The 26,798-nt window shown below is 36.2% G+C and overlaps 1 protein-coding gene across 4 annotated transcripts in view; it reads right to left on the minus strand.

Annotated features, from left to right (window-relative positions):
• The window catches only part of GALNT13 (polypeptide N-acetylgalactosaminyltransferase 13), a 656,510-nt gene that overhangs the window by 605,903 nt on the left and 23,809 nt on the right, over positions 1 to 26,798 (minus strand). For 3 of the 4 annotated variants that reach the window (NM_001076886.1, XM_024975592.2, XM_005202449.4), the window contains 1 exon segment: positions 17,549 to 17,619. The gene's annotated coding sequence lies outside the window, so the exon portion shown is untranslated. 4 annotated transcript variants of the gene reach the window in all.

Here is a 26,798-nt window from a genome sequence, read left to right on the forward strand (position 1 = left end):
GGATTGGAAATGCTCTGTATCTTGATCCGGGTAGTAAAAACACAGTGCATAACTATGTAAAAATCCATCAATCTGTATACTTATATTAGGGCACAATTTAACATAAACGTGGCATGCTTCTAGTTTTAAAAGGTGCTGACAAGGTAAATAAACATATAGAAATAGGGGCTATATAACCTTGATGTATGTTTGAAAGCCAAAATGATCTCTAGCTTGTCATTAAAGAACATAACATCTTCTTAAAGACCAGGCATTGTAGTTACATTTAATTAGTTTAACAATAGAGACGATTTTGTCATATGGCAACCATGCTTTTACTAATAACTTGCTTTTTATAGAGAAGGAGGCTTAACTGTCAATTCAGCTGAGCACATTGAGGAGAGCAGACAGCCCTAATAGCCACGCATTGCAGATGATTTGCTATTTGTTCCAGCCTTACCGGATTGCAAGCAGAATGCTTTGGATGCAGAGAAAGATCACATCTGGAAATTCACCTCAAGGACAGACTTCATATACAGAGTCATGAAGTATACACTGTTCTGGCCTCTGTGGGCTACACTAGACCCAGCACTTCCTACAACATAACATGGACAGAAAAATTGACTGGGAAATCTAACACAAACTTTAAAGCAATGGTCTTTAGTAGCTTTATTTTTACTGCATTTTATTTATAAAATATATTTTATTTTATTGTACTTTATCTGATGTACTTTATCTGATGTACTTTATTGTACTTTATTTGATGTACTTTATTGTACTTTATTTTATTTTACTTATTTACTTTATTTTATTGTATTTTATTTTACTGTATTTTATTTATAAAACCATACAATCTCCATGCCAAAGAATGAGGTTACTTTCTATACTTTATCTGCTGGACCTTCTAAAGAGCTTAGCATTAAACTTGTACAGTTTTTAAAAGTACTTTTATATTTTCTTATTTCATTTGCTGCTCATCATGGCTTTAAAATATATTGTCCAATCTAAGGCTCAGAGAGTTTAAGTGACTTGCCCCAAATGACACACTCGTCTAAGCCAGAAATCTTCCCAACCAGAATGTGAAGCCAGTTTTCTAACACACAACACCATGTGGTTTAATGAATCCTATTGTTTCATTTCAGGACTAGGCAAAGCCTCTACACAAAGGCAGTTCCTATAAAAATTCAACTTTGTTTAAAATAAATAAACATTTATCACATATTTGCTAGACTTTGGGATATTTCTTTTGACAAGAAGAACTATTTGTCTAGGGCAAATAAAACTGCATAGAATTGTGGTGGTTTAAGACACAATAGGTGGCTAAGGTTGGACCACCTATTTATCAGCTGACAACACTGAGATCCAGTAGGTTCTGATGACTTTCCCAAGTTTCATAACTTCCAGTGGTAAAATTCAAACTGGAACTCCTTTTATCTGTTTCTTGCTTTGATATTATATAAAGTGTTATCCTAAGCCTAAATTTTGAGCAATATTTCAGTATAGTTCAAAGGATAAAATTGATCTATTTAAGGATAGAAATTGAGACTGTCCATCCCCTCTAAGAGAAAAAGCTTTACACAGAAGAAATAACACAAACTGCCTTTCTACCCTCTCGATCAGTACTAGGCATGAATAGACCCTTCCCTCCCTTAAATAACTGAATTTATATTAATATAGGTGGGTGAAATAAAACATATCATTTATTAATCTTCTCCTATGTAATAGACCCTTTGCATATATCTTTCACAAAAAATATTTCAAGAAGTCACTATTAATATCATGTCCTTTTACTGCTGAGAAAGTAGGACCAGTTAGGATAAGGACCTTGCTCAAGGTCACGTAGCTAGTAATTTGCACAGCTGAGATCAAACCCCAGCTCTGTTTCATGATAGATCCTGTGTATTTTAACCCACACCATCCTGCCTTAGAAATCTGATTACTTAAATGTAGTCCCCATCCTCTAATTGTGACTGAGACTGCTAAGAGCCTATTGTTGCTCAGTCTCTCAGCTGTGTCCAACTCTTTGTGACCCCATGGACTGCAGTGCTCCAGGCTTCCTTGTCCTTCACCATCTCCTGGAGCTTGCTCAAACTCATGTCCATTAAGTCAGTGATGCTATCCAACTATCTCATCCTCTGTTGTCCCCTTCTCCTGCCTTCAGTCTTTCCCATTAGGGTCTTTTCTATTGAGTCAGCTAAGAACCTACCCAATACTAACCTTCCCCTTCCCTACTAGTGACACATTCCGAGGATTTATGTGTGCAACAGAAACACTATGCATAACAGCTTCGTTTGAAACAAACAAACAAATGGTACTCAGGAAGAAAATATTGGGTAGTTTCTGAAGAACATTTTTGAGGGGGGTTAAACCAGCTAGTTTATACAGGTCAAGAAGTAACAGAACTGGACATGGAACAAATGACTGGACAAAATTTGGAAAGAAGTATGTCAAGGCTGTATATTGTCACCCTGCTTATTTAACTTATATGCAGAGTACATCATGCAAAATGTCAGGCTAGATGAAGCACAAGCTGGAATCAAGATTGCCAGGAAAAATATCAACAGCCTCAGATATGCAGATGATACCACTCTAATGGTAGAAAGTGAAGAAAATTAAAGCAACTCTTGAGGACAGTGAAAAAGCTGGATTGAAACTCAACATTCAAAAAACTAAGATCATGGCACGTGGTCCCATCACTTCATGGCAAATAGGTGGGGAAAAAGCAGAAACAGTGACAGATTTTATAGTCTTGGGCTCCAAAATTATTGCAGATGGTGACTGCAGCCATGAAATTAAAAGACACTTGCTCTTTGGAAGGAAAGCTATAGCAAACCTAGACAACATATTAAAAACCAGAGACATTACTTTGCTGACAAAGGTCTGTAGAGTCAAAGCTATGTTTTTTCCAGTAGTCATGTATGGATGTGAGAGCTGGACCATAAAGAAGGCTGAGCACTGAATCAATGCTTTCAAATTGTGGTGTTGGAGAAGACTTGAGAGTCCCTTGGACTGCAAGGAGGCCAAACCAGTCAATCCTAAAGGAAATCAACCCTGAATATTCACTGGAAGGACTGTTGCTGAAGCTGAAGCTCCAATCCTTTGGCCACCTGATGCAAAGAGCCAACTCATTTAAAAAGACCCTAATGCTGAGAAAACCTGAAGGCAAAAGGAGAAGAGGGCAACAGAGAATAAGATGGATAGATAGCATCACCAATTCAATGGACATGAATTTGAGCAAACTCCAGGAGATAGTGGAAGACAGGGAAGCTTGGTATGCTGCAGTCCATGGGGTCGCAAAGAGTCAAACATAACTTAGCGACTGAACAGCAACAACAAACCTGCTGGTAGCATGACCTCTGCCATTGCATTTTGTTTGTTCGCTATTGCTGCACAGAACACAAATAAGATGGCTAGGCTCCAGGCATCAGCTTAGCTGTTGGAAAATCCTTGAGGATGAAGTCATTCTGCTAAAGTGTTGGAACAGAACTAAAGAAACAATTCCCTGATGATCAAAGTACAATTCCAGCCCCATATGCCAGTTACCAGACTTCTTTATGCAGAAGAAAACTTGAACTCTACCTTGTTGAAAGCAATGAAATTATGTTATATAAAATCCATTGAGCCTCAGTTGCTCACAAAAATGTTAGAGCAACAATTAATTTTGTTTGTAAAGACTACTAAAAATAATACTGACTCAAGTGTTCTAGCTCTGACAAGTGCAGACTAGGTAATGCATGAAGAGAGAGAGAAAAAAAAATCAACTGATCTTTCTTTGGGAAACTTAAAAAGCTGGGACAAATATATGTGTGTGTGTGTGTGTGTGTGTGTGTGTGTATTTTTTAAAATTTGCAGTTTTGCTACCACTTAGGTCAAAGGCCAGAAGAGAATATCACACTTATCCTAACAATGAGAAAAGGTCAGATAAGCTATAAAATCATAACTTTTCCTGAGCTTATCAGAGACCTGGGGTCACAAGGCAAAGAAATTAACTAAATCTCAAATGGTAACAGCCATTCTGAGGAGAGATAGGACATAGGGACCATTTCACTTCTGACAGTTCATGAGAGGGACATGTGCTCATTTTGGAAGTGGGTAAGAAGAAAACAGCTAAAATGGTAACAAATTCTTCTGTCAGCCAGAAGGGGCTGACAGAACAGTACAGACACCCAGGGATCCCCCAGACACAAAGGGATATACACTCATTCAGAAGCTCTTTTTTCTTTTTAAGGCATTTCCTGGCAGCTCATCAGAAAGATTAAGGTGAGGGCAGGAAGCCAGAGAGAGCATGTTGGTATCACAAAGGCACAAAACCAGTTCTGCTTCCCCACTCTGTTGTCTAACACAACACCTTTTAAGACAGAAAACCCTCGTACTCCTGAGGGCCCTGGAAAAGATGCACAGTATCTGGGAGAGAGGTAGGAGCAAAAGTCCTAGGGACCACGGGGAGGGATGGTCACTCTCTCGGGCCCAGAATCTCACACTGACACAAAGCAGAGATCTGCTCCCACTAGGGAAAAAGCAGGACACGTGTCCCCACCAAAGAACTCCAGAGTCAAGTAAGAGTTTGAACATCATGAGAGGAATGGGGAGGGATACTGAAAAAGCTACATGGCTAAGGCCCAGATGCACAGAACACTGTAACCTTAACACTGGAATAAAGTATCCTTGAACCTTCCCATCCCCACCAGGAGTATGGCACCAAGTAACAAGCCAGCAGTCTACCCCTGGGGGAGGGACAAGATGGGACAAGAGGCTTCCTACCTAAACAGTGCATTAAAAATCAGAAACATCACTTTGCCGACAAAGGGCTATATAGTCAAAGCTATGGTTTTTCCGGTAGTCATGTATGACTGTGAGAGCTGGACAATGATGCTTTTTTGAACTGTGGTTTTGGAGAAAGACTCTTGAGAGTCCCTTGGACTGCAAGGAGATCAAACCAGTGAATCTTAAAGAAAGTCAATCCTGAATATTCACTGGAAGGACTGATGCTAAAGCTGAGGCTTTGACCATGTGATGAGAATAGCCGACTTGTTGGAAAAGACCCTGATGCTAGGAAAGATAGAAAGCAGGAGAAGTGGACGACAGAGGACAAGATGGTTGGATGGCATCACCGACTCAATGGACACGAGTTTGAGCAAGCTTTTCAGTTCAGTCAGTTCAGTTCAGTCACTCAGTCATGTCCGACTCTTTGCGACTCCATGAATTGCAGCACGCCAGGCCTCCCTGTCCATCACCAACTCCCGGAGTTCACTCAGACTCACGTCCATCGAGTCAATGATGCCATCCAGCCATCTCATTCTCTGTCGTCCCCTTCTCCTCCTGCCCCCAATCCCTCCCAGCATCAGAGTCTTTTCCAATGAGTCAACTCTTCACATGAGGTGGCCAAAATACTGGAGTTTCAGCTTTAGCATCATTCCTTCCAAAGAAATCCCAGGGCTGATCTCCTTCAGAATGGACTGGTTGGATCTCCTTGCAGTCCAAGGAACTCTCAAGAGTCTTCTCCAATACCACAGTTCAAAAGCATCAATTCTTCGGCGCTCAGCTGCGTTCAGCTTTCTTCACAGTCCAACTCTCACAGCCATACATGACCACTGGAAAAACCATAGCCTTAACTAGACGAACCTTTGTTGGCAAAGAATGTGTCTGCTTTTCAATATGCTGTCTAGGTTGGTCATAACTTTCCTTCCAAGGAGTAAGTGCCTTTTAATTTCATGGCTGCAGTCACCATCTGCAGTGATTCTGGAGCCCCAAAAAATAAAGTCTGACACTGTTTCCCCATCTATTTGCCATGAAATGATGGGACCAGATGCCATGATCTTTGTTTTCTGAATGTTGAGCTTTAAGCCAACTTTTTCACTCTCCACTTTCACTTTCATCAAGAGGCTTAAGCTTTGGGAGATGGTAAAGGACAGGGAAGCCTGGTGTGCTGCAGTCCATGGGGTTGCAAAGAGTCGGACATTACTGAGTGATTGGATGAAAACAATTGCTTTGCAAGGGTTAGGAGGGCAGAGAACAAATGCTGAGAAAAATTTTCTGGCCCTCTAGGCCCACACGAAGCACAAGGAAACAACAGTACTACTGCTGGAATTGGAAGTCTTAAAAAAAATCCTTCATTGTAAGCAGTTAGATGAACAAACAAAACAAGAAAAATCATTTGATAATCTCAGCAGATACAGAGGAAGCATCTGATGAAATGAAAAACTCAGTTGTTGCTTATAATCCCAGCAAAATCAGAATTAAAATAAATTTCTTAACCTGCTGTATGATATTTACAAAAGACACTATAATAAGGATCATTATTAATAGTAAAATGGTGAAAGTTTTCCCTTTGATTTGAGAATAACAACAATTTTTTCTTTCCATTCTCATTCAGCATTGTTCTAAACATTCTATTCAATTCAATAAGATGTGAAAAAAGTATAAAACTTGACAACTATTAAATACTGTTATCTTTGACCACGGTGTAATTCTTTATGTAGAAAATCCAAAAGAATCTGTTAAAAAAATATTGGAATTAATAACTGAGTTTACTATTTGTTGTATGCAAGGTCAGTACAAAAATCACATTTCTTTATATAAAAAGCAGAAAGAAAATTAAGTTTTAAAAAATATGTAATACATAATAATATTAAGCTGTATAAAACTTCTAGGAACAAATTAACCACAATGAGTAAGACTTCTATGCAGAAAGCCAGAAAATATGATCAAGGAAAACCAAAAAGATCTAAATAAATAAAGGATGTACTCTATATCGGAGAGGGCAATGGCACCCCACTCCAGTATTCTTGCCTGGAAACTCCCATGGACAGAGGAGCCTGGTAGGCTGCAGTCCATGGGGTCGCGAAGAGTCAGACACGACTGAGCGACTTCACTTTCACTTTTCCCTTTCATGCATTGGAGAAGGAAATGGCAACCCACTCCAGTGTTCTTGCCTGGAGAATCCCAGCGACAGGGGAGCCTGGTGGGCTGCCGTCTGTGGGGTCGCACAGAGTCGGACATGATTGAAGCGACTTAGCAGCAACTTAGCAGCAGTACTTTATATATATATTCATAGATTAAAGGAGTCAAGTCATATTGTAATCATGCTGAATCTTCAGGAATTCATTTAATAATAGACTGAATACAATCCCAACCAAAACCCTAACTTTTTGGTCATATTTTACATAATAATTCTAAAATTCATATGAAATATGGCAAAGTCAAGATTCCTTGAATAAAAATATGATGGGATGATATTTTTAATTGATATGTAAAATTGTGTTTCATGTGTACAATATTGTATTTTGACTTCTGTACACACTGTACACACAAGTGTGCTCACCACCTAAAAAGTCTAGTCCCACAAGCGACCACACTCCTGAGCCCCTTTACACATGTCCCCTTCCCCTAAGGCCTCCCTTCCCCTCTGGTAGCCACTACTCCATTCTCTATATCTATGTGTTTGGTTTTGATTTGGTTTGTTCATGTATTCATTTTTCTTATATTCCACATATATTTCAACAACATCAATGAAACTTTAGGGTTTTAGGCCAAGTAAATCAGCCAGGGAATGTGTTTTATAGATAACAGGAATAATTAAAAAGTAGCCATAGTTAAAATGCTGTCATAAGTAGTAGGATGAGACTAATAGAGCAATTAAAAAGAATAATTTCCCTAAAACACAGATATGTGGATATTTAATCTATGATATTGGCAATGAAGAGTAGTAGGCAAAGGAGAGAATTTTCAGTATGATTCTGTAACAACTAGATATCTGTTTGGAAGGAAAACAGGATTTCACTTCTACCTTAAACCATTCATGAAAATCAACTGAACTGGAAAAATATAAATGTAAAGAGGTAAAAATATAATCAATATTAAAATTTAAAACTTTTCCTCATCAAAAACTCCATTAAGAAATTGCAAAAGCAAGTCACAGAGAAGGAAAAGTTATTTAATTTATACAGTGTTTAATTCAAATATAACTAATTTCTGCATAATAACTATTTTTTAAAAAATGAAACCAGTAGAAAAATAAGCAAAAGCATCTGGACAGACAATTTATAGGCAATTATAACCATATGGCAATTAAATCATATAACATGACTGCCTTTTTCAAGAAGGAAATATAAACTCTACTTTCATCAGAATGGCTAAAATTAAAAGGACTGATTAAATCAAGTATTGGTAAGGATGAAACAGAATTCTCATATACTACTGACTGGAGTATAGCTAGTATAACTACTTGGGAAAACTAGCAATATCTACTAAAATTAAAAATTAGGGGAGGGAGGTGGGAGGGGGGTTCAGGATGGGGAACACGTGTACACGCCCGTGGCGGATTCATGTTGATGTATGGCAAAACCAATACAATATTGTAAAGTAATTAGCCTCCAATTAAAATAAATAAATTTAAATTTTAAAAAATTTGCATAAAATATAGCAATTTCACTGGAGAATATACATCCAATATAAATGCATGTAAATATGCAGCAATAAACATTTAAAAGAATGTTTGCAGCAGCATTATTCATAATTTCCCAAACCTAGAAACAGCTCAAATGTGCATCAACAGCACATTCTGAATATTTTTATATTCTGAATATTTTTATACAATGGAATACCATGTAGCAATGAGAATTGATGAACCACAAAAGATATTAATAAAACTTAGAAATACATGTTCAGGAAAGGAAACCAAACACAAAGGACTACATATTGTATGTAGGTACATAAATCATGCTAACTTAAAATTCTATATTTAGGGACCATAATGAAAGGTTGGCTTCACTGGCTCAGTGGTAAAGAATCCACCTGCCAATGAAAGAAACAGATTTGATGCCTGGGTTGGAAAGATCACTTGGAGAAGGAAATGGCAACTCCCTCCAGTAGTCTTGCCTGGAGAATCCCATAGACAGAGGAGTCTGGCAGGTTATAATCCGTGGAGTTGCAAAAGAGGTGGACGTGACAGTGACTGAACAACAATAACAACAATGAAAGGTTAAAACTATCATGCAAAGCAAGGAAATAATTACTGCAAAAATTACAAAACTTATTTGTCAGGCAATTGATGGAAAACAGGTTAATGTTCAGGAGCAGAAAAAGCAGTTTCTGGAATGCAGAAAATGTCTTATCTCTTGATCTGTATGATGGAAGCATGGGTCTTTGCTTATAAAAGCTATTGTTTTCTATGCTTAATATATAAAAATTCACAGCAAAAAAATTTTAAAGTAGCAATAATTCTATAATTAAAGTTTATAAATTGAAAATATACAATTGAGCCTTGATCAACATAGGTTTGAACTATATATAAATTACATAGACTTTTTAAAATAAATATAGTACTTGTATTTTCATTTCATAGATTTTTAAATTAACTAAGTATGGAAAACAGTTTGTATTCCATCAGAAATCATAGTACATAAAATTAAAAGAACCAGTATTTGAGTCCTGATTGTTAATACAAACTGTTTGAAGTTCCTGCCTTTGGTTGAATCATTTATCAAGTCCTTTATTTTTAAGGCAGATTTGCAACTCCATGGGAATGGACACATCTAACTTCCCTTTCATGATGTTCAAGGGTCAACTGTATATGAGATAAAGTTCAATGAATATAACTAATGTCTACTGAGAATTTACTTTGGTAGGAGCCACTGTAAGTACCTTATCTTAGTTAATCTTTACATATTCCAAAGGCATTAGTGTCACATTTCAGGGGTGCAAAGACTGAGGCAGAGACAGCTTATGTAGTTTACAGGAGTCACACAGTTCAAGGCCTCATTTTAAGATCTGAACCTGTGCACTAGTATGGTTCTGGAGTCCATAGGCTCTTAAGTAGTGCATTATGCCACTTCTCCAATATAGAAAAAGAGAGATACTCCCTATGCTGGGTGTTAGTTTTTTCTCTTGTCAAAATTATTGTTTAGCATGATTGGTAAACTAAGTCTGAAATACTGATCTGATGGGCTCAAGATACTAAATCTTTAATTCAGCACTTCATCCTTGTTTCATTTCAAGCTCTGTTAAGGAAGGAAGACAAATCACATTAAGATGACATATTTACTATTCTAATTTATAATTGAACAATATCATAAATTACACTGTTCTTGTTGCCCAGCATAGAAGTGAAAATGTACATAAGATTCATCACTCTCCATAGGGAAATTCTTCCCCAAAGGTCAGAATATTTTTCTCCCTACCAAAGACTTAACTAAACAAAAGGTAAACTCTTAAAAAAAAAAAAATCTGTTTCTTTGACTGTTGGTAATGTCACTTTCCAATTCAATCTGGAAATCTCGGTTATTTTTTAGAGAAATGATGTACAGTGGTTAACTGCAGATCCTCTGATGTTTAACTCGGTAGGCTTAAGTGCCAGCCTTGCTATTTTCTAATTATCTGACCTGGGACAATTTACTTAAGATTCTGCCTTGGTTTCTATTGTGCAAATGGGGAAGACATTAGTGTCTCTCATTCACGGTTGTTTGAAGTTTAAGTTAAATAATAAATACAAGTCATTCAAAACAGAGCCTGCCTACGTACATGCTCAGTTGCTGTAGTCATGGCTGATTTTTTTCAACTCTATGGACTATAGCTCACTAGGCTCCTCTGTCCATGGGGTTTCCCAGGCAAGAATATTGGATTGGGTTGCCATTTCCTTCTCCAGGGGATGGTCCCGACTCAAGGATTAAACCATGTCTCCCGCATTTTACCACTGAGTCATTGGGGAAGCCCAAAATAGAGACTGCTGCTGCTGCTGCTGCTAAGTCGCTTCAGTCGTGTCCGACCCCATAGATGGCAGCCCACCAGGCTTCCCCACAGCAAACGCTATACAAGTGTTAACTACTATTATTACTCCCTGACCCTATGTCCTTTAAAACCTCACCCACATCTATTCTTTTCTCTCCATTCCCACTGCAACAACCTTGGTATCACCCTCATCTCGTTCTTCTTATAGTGCTACATATTTCTGCAAATTGTTCTTCTGACTACAACTGGAATCCATTGTGAAGAGAACACCAGATTAATATTCAAATAAGAAACTTTTATTCACATGATTGGCCTTACGAAATATTCTCTTTGTTTTGTCAATTGTCTACTAATTAGACTCAACTTTCTAATTCCAATGATCAGTATCTCCTACCAATGTGCTTCAGCCTCTTTTTCTAGTGTTATCTGTTTTCAGTTCAAGACAAAAAAATTATTCTGTTGTCAAACTAGTTAATTAGCCATTCAATGAATGTGAAGCATGCCTTTTCACACCCAATCCTGGATATACTACTGCCTTGACTTCTCTGTTAGTATTGTCCACCTGCATAAATATCTATAACAATCTCCAGGGTGAAATCTTGAACCAGTGCAGTTTAGAATTGTATCTCCTTTCTTAAATCTCCTTAATGTTTATATAACCTTTCTGATTATTCCTTAAATTATTTGAAATGACTTTATTAATTTGACTAATTTAGACTACTTTGATGATATCATATCTTAATACCACATCCTTTGCTTTCTTTATGCCTGGGTATATCTTATTTCCTCAAATTACAAACAGAATTTTCTTGAAAGTCATTTTTTGTCTCCTCCTGAAGCCATGAAATTAAAAGACGCTTGCTCCTTGGAAGAAAAGCTATGACCAACCTAGATAGCATATTAAAAAGCAGAGACATTACTTTGCCAACAAAGGTCTGTCTACTCAAAGCTATGGTTTTTCCATTAGTCATGTATGGATGTGAGAGTTGGACCATAAAGAAAACTGAGCACTAAAGAATTGATGCTTTTGAACTGTCGAGTTGGAGAAGACTCTTGAGAGTCCCTTGGACTGCAAGGAGATCAAACCACTCAATCTAAAAGGAAATCAGTCCTGAATATTCATTGGAAGGACTGATACTAAAACTCCAATACTTTGGCCACCTGATGTGAAGAACTGACTCATTTGAAAAGACTCTGATGATGGGAAAGATTGAAGGCAGGAGGAGAAGGGGACGACTAAAGGATGAGATTGTTGGATGGCATCATCAACTTGATGGGCATGAGTTTAAGCAAGCTCCAGGAGTTGGTGATGGACAGGGAAGCCTGCCTGCTGCAGTCCATGGGGTCACAAAGAGTCAGATACGACTGAATGACTAAACTGATACTCAACAAGCACCTACTCTTGTAACCAACACAGTGCCTCTCATATTATAGTAGCATGTGACAAGTATTTATTGAGTTAAATTAAATAAAAATACTAAATTTGAACACTAGCTTTGTCTTTCAGAGACCAATTCTGGAAAACAAAAGTAGACATATTCTCTAAATCCTTTGCTCAAAACCAAGATGAGTATGAGAACAACCAAAGACCTGACTCAATCATTTTTAGAGTACAAATATTTTGTATACTAAGAAGCTTGAGAATATCCCTCAGGTAAAATACTGCTAATGGTTCATTTCAAGAGGTGATGTGTAAAGGCACTGGGATTGGTAGATGACTAAAATGGCAAAAGATGAAGATCACTAATGAGTGAAAGGGAATCAGTGTGGCTGGTGTGCTGTAAAGGATGTGCCTGAGCTCAGACACACCTGAAAATGATGAATAGCGAGGAAGATTAAGTCAAGATGGACTCTCCAATTTGAACCTCTCTGTATTGTATGAAGTGGCTGAAGAACTGCAAGAAAAGGGTGTGGCCAGTAACTTCAAATTCTAAGAAGTAAGATTAACAGAAGCATAAAATAGGTCTATAGCCTTAGGGAAGAAACTTTTTTTCCCCCCCAGGATTTCTTTACTCAAACAGCATTTTTTCAAGGCAGCTTTGGGTTGCTGAGTGGTCCTACCAACATTTAGCATAAGGCAATTGTTATTTGTTTGGTTGAAATTCAATCATAAACTACTTATTTACTAAAGAATTACTATCTATGATCTGAGGTTGAAGAGTAAGGTTTTTATGCAAATAAAGAAAGACCAGTCACTGAATTTTAGTGCTTAATATTGGATTAAGAGGATAAAGAAAAAATGCTATAGCATTAAATCAACCTCTTAAAAAAAAAACCAGAAGATTCAAATAGACATTTTTTCAAAGAAGACATAGAGATGGTAAAGAAACACATGAATGGATGCTCAACATCACTAATCATCAGGAAAATACTAGTCAAAACAACAATGAGGTATCATCTCAAACATATTAGAATGGCTACTATCAAAAAGACAAGAAATAATAAATGCTGGCAAGAATTTGGAAAAAAGGAAACCCATGTGCACTGTTGGTGAAAATGTAGATTTGTGCAGCCACTGTGGAAAATAGCATGGAAGATTATCAAAAAATTACAAATAGTAATACCACACGCTCCAGCAATTCCATTTCAGGGTATTTATCAATAAAACTGCTAACTTAAAAAGATATATGCAGGCCCACAATCACTGCAGCTTTATTTACAATGGTTAAGATATGAAAACAACACAAGTATCCACTAATGAGTGAATGGATAGAGAAGATGTGGTGTATATGTGATGCTTATGTGTATATGTATATATACATGCCATATATGTGGCATACTATTTGGCCATGAAAAAGAATGAAATATATGCAATAGCATGAACAGACCTTGAGGGTATTATGCTAAGTGAATTAAGTCAGGCAGAGAAAGATAAATACCATAACATCTCATTTACATGTGTGATTTAAAAACAAACAACCCAAGTTCATAGATACTGAGAACAGATTGGTGATTGCCAGAAGAGAAGATGAGGGGTGGGAGAAACAGGTGATAAGGATCAAAAGTATAAACATCCAGCTCTAAAATAAAAAAGTCATGGGAATGTGATGTACAGCATGGTTACTGTAATTAACAAAATTATAGCATATTTGAAACTTGCTAAGAGAATAAATCTTAAAAGTCCTTATCACAGGAAAAAAAATTTATAAGGATATATAGTGATAGAAGTTAACTAAACTTACTGTGGTGATCATTTTGCAATATATACAAATATTTGAATCATATTGTACACCTGAAACAGATACAATGTTTATGCCAATTATGCTTCAATAAAACAAACTAGATCAGGGCTACCCTGGTGGATCAGTGGTAAAGAAGCCACCTGTCAATGCAAGAGACATGCGTTCAATATCTGGTCTGGGAAGATCCTACATGTCACAGGGCCACAACTACTGACCCTGTGCTCTAGAGCCTGGGAGCTACAACTACTGAGCCTGTGGATCACAACTACTGAAGTCTGTGCGTCTTAGAGTCCCCACTCTGCAGCAAGAGAAGCCACTGCAGAGAGAAGCCTGTGCACTGCAACTAAAGAGTAGCCCTTGCTACCGCAACCAGAGAAAAGCCCTTGCTTTTTGTTGACCCAACACAGCCAATATGAATAAATAAATAAATTTATATTACAAAATTAGATCAACCTCAAGCTTTGCTCCCATGAATGATAGATTAAACTTTCTGTGCTGCATTTCCCTTGTATGAAGAATAGAGGTAATAACATACCTACCTCATTATATCATTGCTTAGATTAACTGAGATATTGAATGTAAGGTACAAGGGTTAGAATTGATACTTAATATGGATTTTTTTTCTTGCCCATAGCTCTTCAATTTCCATGAATTTTTAAAAAAAAACATTGGATGAAAATTTTCCCAATTATTTGACAATTGTTTTAACAATTTTCTTTATCTGTATCTATAAGTTTGCCTGGGCTCCTTCAAAACAAGCATTTAAGATTCAATAAACACAAAACTCCCCACCTCTCATATTCAAAGAGCGCACAAACATGCTTTGGGCCTAGATTTGCAACCATCACAGAATAGGCCATACATTCTGTTTGACTAAATAGTTTGTTTCTTCACTAAAAGTTCAAAGGAGGAAAAGTAGCTACTAAAAGCATCTTGATTTGTGTATGAAGAAGGCTAAAGTTTAGTTTCCTTCTGAGCACGTCAACTGACAGTATTCACTGAGAAACTTTGTTGTGTATTTTATATGACATAATCATGAAGTTAAGACACTTATTAACATACATACTTGAAATATCCAAATGAATCAGTCCCAATATAATAACCATGTACATTTATTGATCATTAACTAGGCAATAAGAACTGTGCTATAGTTTACATGTATAAACTCACCATAAATTAGGTAGTTCCTAATTTTTACCAGAGATCAAATTACCAACATCCGCTGGATCATCAAAAAAGCAAGAGAGTTCCAGAAGAACATCTATTTCTGCTTTATTGACTATGCCAAAGCCTTTGACTATGTGGATAACAATAAACTGTGGAAAATTCTAAAAGAGATGGGCATACCAGACCACCTGACCTGCCTCTCGAGAAACCTGAATGCAGGTCAGGAAGCAACAGTTAGAACTGGACATGGAACAACAGACTGGTTCCAAATAGGAAACGGAGTACGTCAAGGCTGTATATTGTCACCCTGCTTATTTAACTTATATGCAAAGTATATCATGTATATCATGAGAAACACTGGGCTGGAGGAAGCACAAGCTGGAATCAAGATTGCCGGGAGAAATATCAATAACCTCAGATATGCAGATGACACCACTTTTATGGCAGAAAGTGAAGAGGAACTAAAAAGCCTCTTGATGAAAGTGAAAGAGGAGTGTGAAAAAGTTGGCTTAAAGCTCAACATTCAGAAAACTAAGATTATGGCATCTGATCCCATCACTTCATGGGAAATAGATGGGGAAACAGTGGAAATATATGGGGAAACAGTGGAAACAGTGTCAGACTTTATTTTTGGGGGCTCCAAAATCACTGCAGATGGTGACTGCACTAATGAAATTAACAGACGCTTACTCCTTGGAAGGAAAGTTATGACCAACCTAGATAGCATATTCAAAAGCAGAGACATTACTTTGCCAACAAAGGTCTGTCTAGTCAAGGCTATGGTTTTTCCAGTGGTCATGTATGGATGTGAGAGTTGGACTGTGAAGAAAGCTGAGTGCCAAAGAATTGATGCTTTTGAACTGTGGTGTTGGAGAAGACTCTTGAGAGTCCCTTGGACTGCAAGGAGATCCAACCAGTCTATCCTAAAGGAGATCAGCCCTGGGTGTTCATTGGAAGGACTGATGCTAAAGCTGAAACTCCAATACTTTGGCCACTTCATGCGAAGAGTTGACTCATTGGAAAAGACCCTGATGCTGGGAGAGATTGAGGGGACAAGGAGAAGGGGACGACAGAGGATGAGATGGCTGGATGCCATCACTGACTCGATGCACATGAGTTTGAGTGAACTCCAGGAGCTGGTGATGGACAGAGAGGCCTGGCGTGCTGTGATTCATGGGGTCACAGAGTCGGACATGACTGAGTGACTGAACTAAACTGAACTGAACTGAATTTTTACCCATTTTAAAGATACATTAAGTAATTTATTCAAAGTTACACAGCTGAAACACTGAATAAGTGATAAACCCAGAATTTAAATCCAGGTGGTCTGAATCCAGAGTCAAAATTCTTAAAACACTACACTATGCCACCTTCTTGAAAAAAGCAGTTATACTGCAAAACAACATACATATATCAATGTGGCCATTATTGTCTCTCCATTTTTCGGAAATTTTATTTTGAATCATACACCAGATTATCCCAGTTCATCAAACAAGGAATTTGAGCTCACAGAGGCTAGGACTCTATGATCTTATGCTTCTTTTCAACTCTAAAATAATAATATAAGAGCACGCGTGTTTTTTTCTCAGTATATGAAATAGGACTTTCAGAGAGCTTCAGAAGTCTAATTCTGAACACTTTTCATCAAAGAATAATTTAGATGATTTATAAACTTCCTTTCAGAATCAAGTTTTTTCACTTATTTCCTACTAGTTAAAGCAATCTAAGTCAGGAATTGGAAGCATTACTTGAAATGGAAGTAATGACATGATAGATAATACAGAAAAAAAAAAATCTGTAACACTTCTGTGATATTGCTTACACAAAACAAAAATCCAAAGAAATAATTACAAAATATTTGTATTCTTAAATATTCAGACTCTTAACTAAAATTAATTTTACTTTTTCTAAGTTATTGGTGAAGGTAATATTTTTTGAAAAGCCTGTGTTTTCATCAAAGCCAATGACTTCACTTTGAATAGATAATGGGCAGGTATTAAAACATCTTGGATCTCAATTTTCTCATTTATAAAATGGGAATAAGAATAGTGATCTTTAATTGGGGAAGAATTAAGACAAAATACATAAACTGCCTGATACATAGCCAATCTTAATCCTTAGAAAATCCAAATATTTAATTCAATACTCCTCTTTAAAATTTCCATAGCAACACTGGCTAATAACACTATTTTTTTTCTACATGCTTCTCAAGCTATGATTAAAAGGGAAAAGAATCACTTAAATAATAAGTGATAAAAATTATGTACCAGTTATGTACATAGAACAAAAGTAAAATCAATCATCAGAAATCATGAAATTATGCAACTTAATTGAGACTAGCAAATAGCTCAAATTTTTCTCCTTTACATACAGTTTTCCTCAGTATTCACAAATATCAAGAACTGTAAATAGAAATGTATTCTTTTATGACTGTGTGCCAAATTTATTCAGCATGACTGCAATTGAGTGGAAAAATAAAAATACATATTACTTACTGTATGTGGCACTTGGCAATTTCAGAATGATTTGCAAACATTCATCCTCAGAATACTCCTACAAAATGCATCTGTGAAAAGAAAGAAATACAGAAGAGTAAGCAATTTGCCAAGGTCACAGAAACTCTAATCCAGACCAACACTCATTCAGACATCACATATTTTAACATACTGAAATAAGGTTTTGCAAAATATAGATTATACATCTAGCATATTATAGTAGGCTTAAAAACAGAAATGTTCCCAACTATATGCAAATCTTCCTACACATCAGTCAAGGAGGACATTCTTGAGATGAGTCTGCATGTGGACTTTCAAAATCCGTGTAAGAAACACAGGCCCCCAGAATGAGCCAGAATAACGTAAGAGCAATTCAAAAATATGAGGTATTTGTAAGTGAATTTAGTTGTAGTTTTTAGGTGGTTGTTACATAATTCAAGTTTTGAAAATGTACTTCTGTCTAATACATGAAAATCCCTGAGTCAAAGGAGAATTCTGCTTGATTTATTCAGAGAATTACACTGATTCACTTTGTAAATGTGCTTCAATTCTAATTGAAAACTAGGTACTGAGAAAAGCACAGACATGCCACTTGCACACCTCACAAAAATAAACAAACATTTCTTTTTTTTTTTTTCAGAAAGCCAATTATAAGGAGAAAGTTATTTAATCAGATTTCATTAATTAACGTGTTTGTTTAAAGGAAAGATGTATGGGAAAGGACAGTAATTTCGAAGTACAAAATATTTCAAAACTTAAGTGAATTTTATGCTTCTGGGTATGCTGTTTTGTTTTATAAAAGAACTGTTCAAATGAAATAAAACAAAACACAACTTAATGATAATTAAAGTAACCCTTCAAAGTACAATGTGTTGTTTCCAACAGTTCAAACACATTATAGACCCATACAAATAAAAATTAAGTAGCAAGCATCTTTAGAGAGACATTCGTTCTTAGCAGCTAGTAGAATTTCTGCCCAGAGATTTGGTGCTTTGTAGGATGAAGCAGAAACACTGGCTTAACAAATCAACAGTTCAACAAGCAGAACAGGCATTATGAGTAGAACACCTAATTAATCGATCTTCTAGTGTGTGAAAGACAAGAGGATGGCACTGGCCTCTGCCTTGCACAGGAACGAATGATTGTACTAATGCTCAACAGGGAGCTTCTCAAATAAGATGAAACTAGAGATAGTTCAAAAGATGCTTTTGAACTGTGGTGTTGGAGAAGACTCTTGAGAGTCCCTTGGACTGCAAGGAGATCCAACCAGTCTATTTTGAAGGAGATCAGCTCTGGGATTTCTTTGGAAGGAATGATGCTGGGGCTGAAACTCCAGTACTTTGGCCACCTCATGCGAAGAGTTGACTCATTGGAAAAGACTCTGATGCTGGGAGGGATTGGGGGCAGGAGGAGAAATGGACGACAGAGGATGAGATGGCATCACCGACTAGATGGACGTGAGTCTGAGTGAACTCTGGGAGTTGGTGATGGACAGGGAGGCCTGGCATGCTGCGATTCATGGGGTTGCAAAGGGTCGGACACCACTGAGCAACTGGACTGAACTGAACTGAACTGAACTGAGAGATAGTTACTGAGTTCATAGGTAAATGTCAAAAGTAAATCAAGAAATTTTATGAAACCCTGTATTTTTATAAATTTCATTTTTCTAAGTTTAAAACTCAGAGTTTAAATAGAATAGACTGATACAAACTCACATTCACATATTGTTTCAATAGAATTACGAAGTTATAACAACTGGCAGATTTGTGTATTCCTTCATGCTGTAGCATAGTCATCCTCCTAGGCAAGAGAATTCAAACTAACCTTAATCCCATGACTTGCCCAATTTGACACAGCTAAGAAGCAGTGATCCTGGGCGTAGAGCCAGCCACTTTCAACCTCAATTTCTTCTCACTACAACACCTACTAGTCCCTACACCTCATGCAGAGCAGAAGCTGCAAACTGGAGCATAACAACCAAAACTGGTGTACGGTAATTTTTTTTAAAATTCTACACCATGATTTTAAAATATTAAAAAATGTTCAAAAGCAAGAAATTTCTCATAAGAGTCCTAATTTCTATCTTTTTTTTGGAAGAGCAAATATATCTTAAGTCTGGGTTCACAGCTTCCAGAAAGCAGAAAAATGATTGCTGCTCTTGCATGAGACATGCCTCCTGCCTCATCTAATTCCTAATTTGCAAACTCTGTCCTACTCTGTAATTTTCAAACATCAGAATGTTTTGCTCCTGATCCAAACCCCCATTACCTACCAACCATGATCAGACCTCTTTGCAGTGAAACTGAAAGAATGATATTAAATATGTTCCAAGAGCATATTTCATTAGTTTAAGTGACTGCTTCTAACTACATTTCACAATATTGTCATAATCAGATGTTATTGATTAGATACCTCATTTCTACATACATATACATTTTTAAAAGTCAGGGGGTTGAATTTCCAGGTATTTAAATACATAGCTGATAAATCTTAAATCTAAAGGAGAAATTTTTAAAATACAATTGGCTGGTACATAATCGTAAGTTTCAATCATCTCAAATCATAATTTTTTTGTTTACAGTGGACACATTTTTCAGAGAGACAACTCCTGGGTTGAGAGGTGTGCTATTCAATAAAATAATTATAAGAATAAAGAAAAAAGCCTTCAATTTAAATAATCTAGGTTAAGAGAACGATGACCGCTAAAGGTAAGGCAATGCAGCCACAAAGTCTGGTTACATCATGGCATATGGCAAATAACTTAAAATACCAATATGTTTTGTGGAATGCTTAAAAAATATGGGCCTGGAATTTGAGGTAGTTGTGGTAATAATAGCCACCTAAATCTGAAACTTTCCACACATACTGTAAAATATACAGCCAACAAAAACAAGTAAAAACACACAAATTCTAGGCCTTCAGCATAACTAGAAGTTGGAGGACAATAAAAATGTCAGATTACCAGTAAACAGAAAATTAAACACCAATTTCTAACAGAAGTATCTTTCAAGCTGTACGACAGTGATCTAAAGGGTCTAGAAACTGAGGGAGAGAAGCAAAGAAAACAAAGATCCTAAGAGTGACATAAAATTCACCAGCTGAAAGTCCACTGAAACTCTGATAGTGTTGAAAAACTATCCTGACAGATTAGAACACAAAGATAGGGAGAATATTTAAAAAGATATAGAATTCAAGGTGATGCCTTCTTTTGTTTGTTTTTTCCTCAGAGAGGAGTAAGGCATTTTGAAATGGTGGGGCTGGGACTTTTCTGGCAGTCCAGTCACTAATACACCATGCTTCCATTGCAGGGGGCATGCATTTGATCACTGGTAAGGGAACTAAAATCCCACATGCCATGTGCAGAGCAGCCAAAAAAATAGGAAAAAAATAAATGATAGGGCTATTTCAAAAGGACCCTGGCCTCAGCTTAAAGAAATTCTCACAAATCAAATCTGGGAAGTTGGAAAACCAGAATAAATAATTATCATAAAGAATTAAACTTCATTACAGAATATAAATTATAAATAAAATACATGAATAAAGTATATAAGGAAGAATTGGAAAATTCTTTCCTTGCACAGAATACACCTTAGAGTTAGAAAATCAACATTAAACACATATTATTAATATTATTATAATTAACTGATTAAGTCAGGAAAATATCTCTGGATTAGCACTTGTAGGTGAAAGGGTGTTGACAAACAGGATATTTCCATAGTCTTAAAGTATCTTCCCCCAAATCACTTATTAATTACAATCAAGAAAACAGTAACCTTCAATGGAGAAACAAGACCACCTTAAATAAATAATCAAGGAAAAATCATCAAAATGGAACAAACCCACAAAACAAGCCTCCAAGTATGATGCACTTGAGAAGGACACAACGTGATTTCTGTGGTATGTCTGCCAAAAATGTGCAAACTGAATCAATCATTAGGAAATATCAGGCCAATGCAAACTGACGAAAGTCTAAAAATATCTGACCTGAACTCATCAAAGTCATTAAAAACTGAAGTTCAAAAAAGACATAACAACCAAATACACGTGTGATCCTAGAGGTTCTGTGAGTTATTAATACATGATAGCATTTTGCTAAAATGATATTCTTAATGGTTAAAATTGTACTATAGTTATATAGGAAAATGTACTTATTCTTAGGAAATACACACTAAAGTACTTCAAGTAAAGAAGCATGCAAAGCAGGCACTCTGGGACAACCCAGAGAGACAGGGTGGAGAGGGAGGTGGGTGGGGATCAGGATACGGAGGACACATGTATACCTGGATCTGATTCATGTTGCTTTATGGCAAAACCATCACAACAGTGTAAAGTAATTATCCTCCAATTAAATTAATTTTAAAAATAAATGAATAAAAATAAAAAAGAAGCATGATGTCTATAACTTATTCCCAAAAGATTCAGGGCAATATTATCTATATGTACACATACATATGCATATATAATTATGCAGTTATAGAATGCCTACACAGGGGTGTGTGTGTGTGTGTGTGTATATATATACATATATATAAAAATATATGGAGAGAGAAAGAACAGGCAGAAATAATAATGCACAGGGGTAAAATGTAAATACAAATCTGGACAGAGAGTAATCAGGATTCTTAAGTATAATAATTACAAATTCTCTGTATGTTTGAAGCTATACCAAAATTGTAAATTAGGGAAAATAGGTAGAAATAAATAAATGTCTTGCTTTCATTGAGATATTTTGGAATCACAGAAAAATAGCCAAAGAGATAATCGGTGAAGTGTTTCAAATCAAGAAAAACATTAAGAAGTTAAAAAACAAATCAGCATCATTGTTCAATGTTCTTGGACAACTAAAATAACAAAACTCCATATATATATGAGATGAGATGGTTGGATGGTATCACCGATGCGATGGACATGTGTTTGAGCAAGCTCAGGGAGTTGGTGATGGACAGGGAAGCCTGGCGTGCAGTCCATGGGGTTGCAAAGAGTCAGACATGACTAAGCACCTGAACTGAAGTGAACTGATATATACAGTATATAAATACAGTCTTCTCTATTTTATATATGTGTATGTATAATTTATACATTAATATGCATATATTTAAATCAAAGATATTATATTTTAATAACATATTTATATAAGCATATTAAATCCATAAAATAAAGGAGAATGAAAGTAAATATGGAATCTAGCTTTGGACTTTTAAATAAGCCATACAATAATACTATAGTCCATGAATACAGCAATGTAAAGTTAAATAATGAAGTGACATTCACAAATAAAATTTATCAGCAATTAAAAAAGAAAAGATTATCAAACAGTCCTTAAAGGTCATCAGTGGTTTTTTTCTTTATATAGCTATTTCCTTAATCAGAATTATCAACTTCCATTTTTCAAATTCCAAAAAAAAAATGAAACATAAATAAAAATCTCCCTTAATTCTTAAAACAACATATTTAATTTCAAACAATATATTTACTATTTTTATTTCCAAACCATTATTTAAAGAATTGTACAATATAAATTCTTTCATAATTAGGTTATTTTTTCCTTCATTTCTTCAATATTATGTTTATCATTACAATGCAAAATAATTTTACTGATTGGCATCCCATACATGCCATCATTTAAAGATCTATAACTTGTTATCAAATATCAGCTACCAAAAAATAAAAACCACTGTAAAGTTCCTTCTGAGTATATCTTCTGCCACAGCAAGATTGTTTCCTCAGGATAAAATATCCAGAAGCAAACTCCTGGATCAAATAGCATGAGGTTTTTAAAATTTGCTAAACTGTATCTTATTAACACAGATGTACACAATTTCCGTATTTGAGCAACCCCACAACCAGTTTATATTTTTACAGTCACTGCATCCATTTGCAGCCATGACATAGTGTTTGCTGCCTGATTTGGCCCTTAGGTCTTCATATTGTCATGTCCTGAATTGAGTTTTATGCATTCTTGTTGTTACAAATGTTGAGTTTACCTTTTAAAATATGTTCAAAGAGGTTATCCAAAAATATGACACTGAAATAAAACTGTTTAAATGGAAAAGCATGGAAACAAAGCAACTTTAGTAAAAGAGCTTTTTTTTTTTGAGAAATTAACACTTCCTATTTTGTTGCAGAGTCAAATGTTTTACAGGACCTAAAGAGGATAGATGAAAATGTGTTACAGTCTTGTAACTGAAAACAGACCAGAGGATTGATTACTACGTGACAAGTGATGCAAGCAAAGACAGGAAATGCTACAGACCGCTCTGGATAATCCAAGCCCTCTACCAAGTCTTATTTTTAATTTATAGCAACAGTGTGTCAGTATGCCTAGATATTACCATTTACATTTTTACTATATTAGACATTAGCATGTTAAGTGCGACTTTAATTGGAGGTTTTCGTCAAACTTCAAGATACTTCAGCCACTTTTCTTCCTATCTATACTTTGTATTCTTTCAAATTCACATAGATTTAGCTTTAAATTTAACTTTCCTAGTCCATAGACTTCATATCTTGTATTATTAAGTTCTGGAGATTAATACAAATAATATTCATTATAAACATCCAATCAACCCCTTCGAGAGTTTCAACTGGTCTGCCCTGGCAGGTCACTGATTCAATGACACAAAACAAACCATGCCTTCCTTTATTCAAGACTGCATTTTCTTAACTGGCTGATGAGAACATCATACAAGATAAAAATTAAACCTTGCTGAAGTGAAGATATATGAATTCTTTTGTTTCCCTTCATATTTAAGTCCTGTCATGATGTCAGAGAATAAAATTAGATGAACTCAGTGATTTAATACTTTCAAAGCAATGTTGGTTGTTACCCACATTTGTTCTCCTCTTTGAGGTGTATGAAAAATCAAATGTCTCTTTGATTTATTCCCCTATTTTCCTAGATATCAAAGCAAGCTGATTGATCTATAACTTCTAAAGTCTTCTCTAATGTGTTCTCTCTGTCTCCCCATTTTCATTGGCCCTTAAGAGCCCTAAGCCAATGCCTTGTACACTTTCTATTGTAAATATGGCTTGTTTCTCTGTCATGGGTTTAATGATTATTTGACCAGGATAAATTATTAATAGCAGATATTAGGGTTCATATGTCAAGCAAAAATTAAAATGAAGAAAAATTCAAAGGAATTCAGAGGAGAGGAATAGAAAGAATTAACATTCAGGAAATTAAAAATATTTAAAATGGCTCAAATAGAAAAATCTATATTTCATAAAAGGAAATATCTAGTAGTTTAGTTTTATTTAATTGTATGAAGGATTATTTTTAGAGTTAGCTTCCAAGTAACAAATTTGTTTTAATTTGTAGTAGTAGCAGAAGAGATTATATTATACACCAGAGATGAATTTCCAGAAACTAAGATTAAGTAATCTAGTTATCTCATACTAGTTATTTCTTTTTTTTTTAAGTGAAGATTCTTTTGAGCCTAAATTTAGAACTGAGATCTTTCAAATCATGAGATTCAATTAGAAATGTGGTGTAAATATGTGATGAACTTCAGGTAGAAGATGTGAGTTAGCTTTCTATTGTTTTATGGTCAATTTTGGTGCTTTCTTCATGTTTTACACCATTGTTTAAATGTACCACATTTGTATTTACCTCTTCTGACAAGAAAAACTGATTGAAAGTGCATCTTTATGGCTAACAAACACATGAAAAGATGCTCAACATCACTCATTATCAGAGAAATGCAAATCAAAACCACTATGAGGTACCATTTCACGCCAGTCAGAATGGCTGCGATCCAAAAGTCTACAAGCAATAAATGCTGGAGAGGGTGTGGAGAAAAGGGAACTCTCTTACACTGTTGGTGGGAATGCAAACTAGTACAGCCACTATGGAGAACAGTGTGGAGATTCCTTAAAAAACTGGAAATAGAACTGCCTTATGATCCAGCAATCCCACTGCTGGGCATACACACTGAAGAAACCAGAAGGGAAAGAGACACGTGTACCCCAATGTTCATCGCAGCACTGTTTATAATAGCCAGGACATGGAAGCAACCTAGATGCCCATCAGCAGATGAATGGATAAGAAAGCTGTGGTACATATACACAATGGAGTATTACTCAGCCATTAAAAAGAATACATTTGAATCAGTTCTAATGAGATGGATGAAACTGGAACCTATTATACAGAGTGAAGTAAGCCAGAAAGAAAAACACCAATACAGTATACTAATGCATATATATGGAATTTAGAAAGATGGTAACAATAACCCTGTGTACAAGACAGCAGAAGAGACACTGATGTATAGATCAGTCTTATGGACTCTGTGGGAGAGGGAGAGGGTGGGGCGATTTGGGAGAATGGCATTGAAACATGTATAATATCATGTATGAAACGAGTTGCCAGTCCAGGTTCGATGCACGATACTGGATGCTTGGGGCTGGTGCACTGGGACGACCCAGAGGGAGGGTATGGGGAGGGAGGAGGGAGGAGAGAGGAGGGTTCAGGATGGGGAACACAGGTATACCTGTGGTGGATTCATTTTGATATTTGGCAAAACTGATACAATATTGTAAAGTTTAAAAATAAAATAAAATTAAAATTAAAAAAAAAAAGAAAGTGCATCTTTAACTTTACTATATCTTCCAAACATAGGGTGTGGCAGGTTGGATCTTCCAAAGATGACCATCCTGCATGGACTTCTGCAACGTGACCTTGACATTTACCCATCAAAAGATGAAGTTATTTCTTTCCCTCCTGGAATCTGAGCAGAGGCTAGGACTTCTTTGACCAAGAGGCTAGGTTGGAAGCAACAGGGTACCAGTCCAGGAGTAACTCTTAACTGGCCTAGCCTCTTCTGTCTTCTGCCTCCTGGCACGCTCAGTTGCCATGGAAAAATTTCAGGTCACTCTGCTGGAGAGGCCAGCCATGCTGTGGAGCACAAGGCATGGGACATGCGAGTAAAGGATACTCACATGTGGACATCCCATTCATTCAGCTTTTAGTGACTCCAGTCCCGGACACCACTTGATGGCAGCTACAGGAGAGCTCCCAAGTGAGGATCTCCCAGCTGAGCCCCCTTAACCCACAGAACTATGAGAGATTACGATGGCTTTATTTAAGCCACTAAATTTATGGATAATTTCTTGCATGGCAATAAAATAACCAAAAAATCTGATTATCTTGGAATTCAAAATCTAGAAGTATAATGTAATATCTAGCACCTTTTATCTATGTAAAATCTAAAATTATATATATATAAATCACATTGACCAGAATGTGAATTGTTTA

Source organism: Bos taurus, chromosome 2, assembly GCF_002263795.3.
Source record: "Bos taurus isolate L1 Dominette 01449 registration number 42190680 breed Hereford chromosome 2, ARS-UCD2.0, whole genome shotgun sequence".
In the NCBI taxonomy this organism is placed as follows: Eukaryota; Metazoa; Chordata; class Mammalia; order Artiodactyla; family Bovidae; genus Bos; species Bos taurus.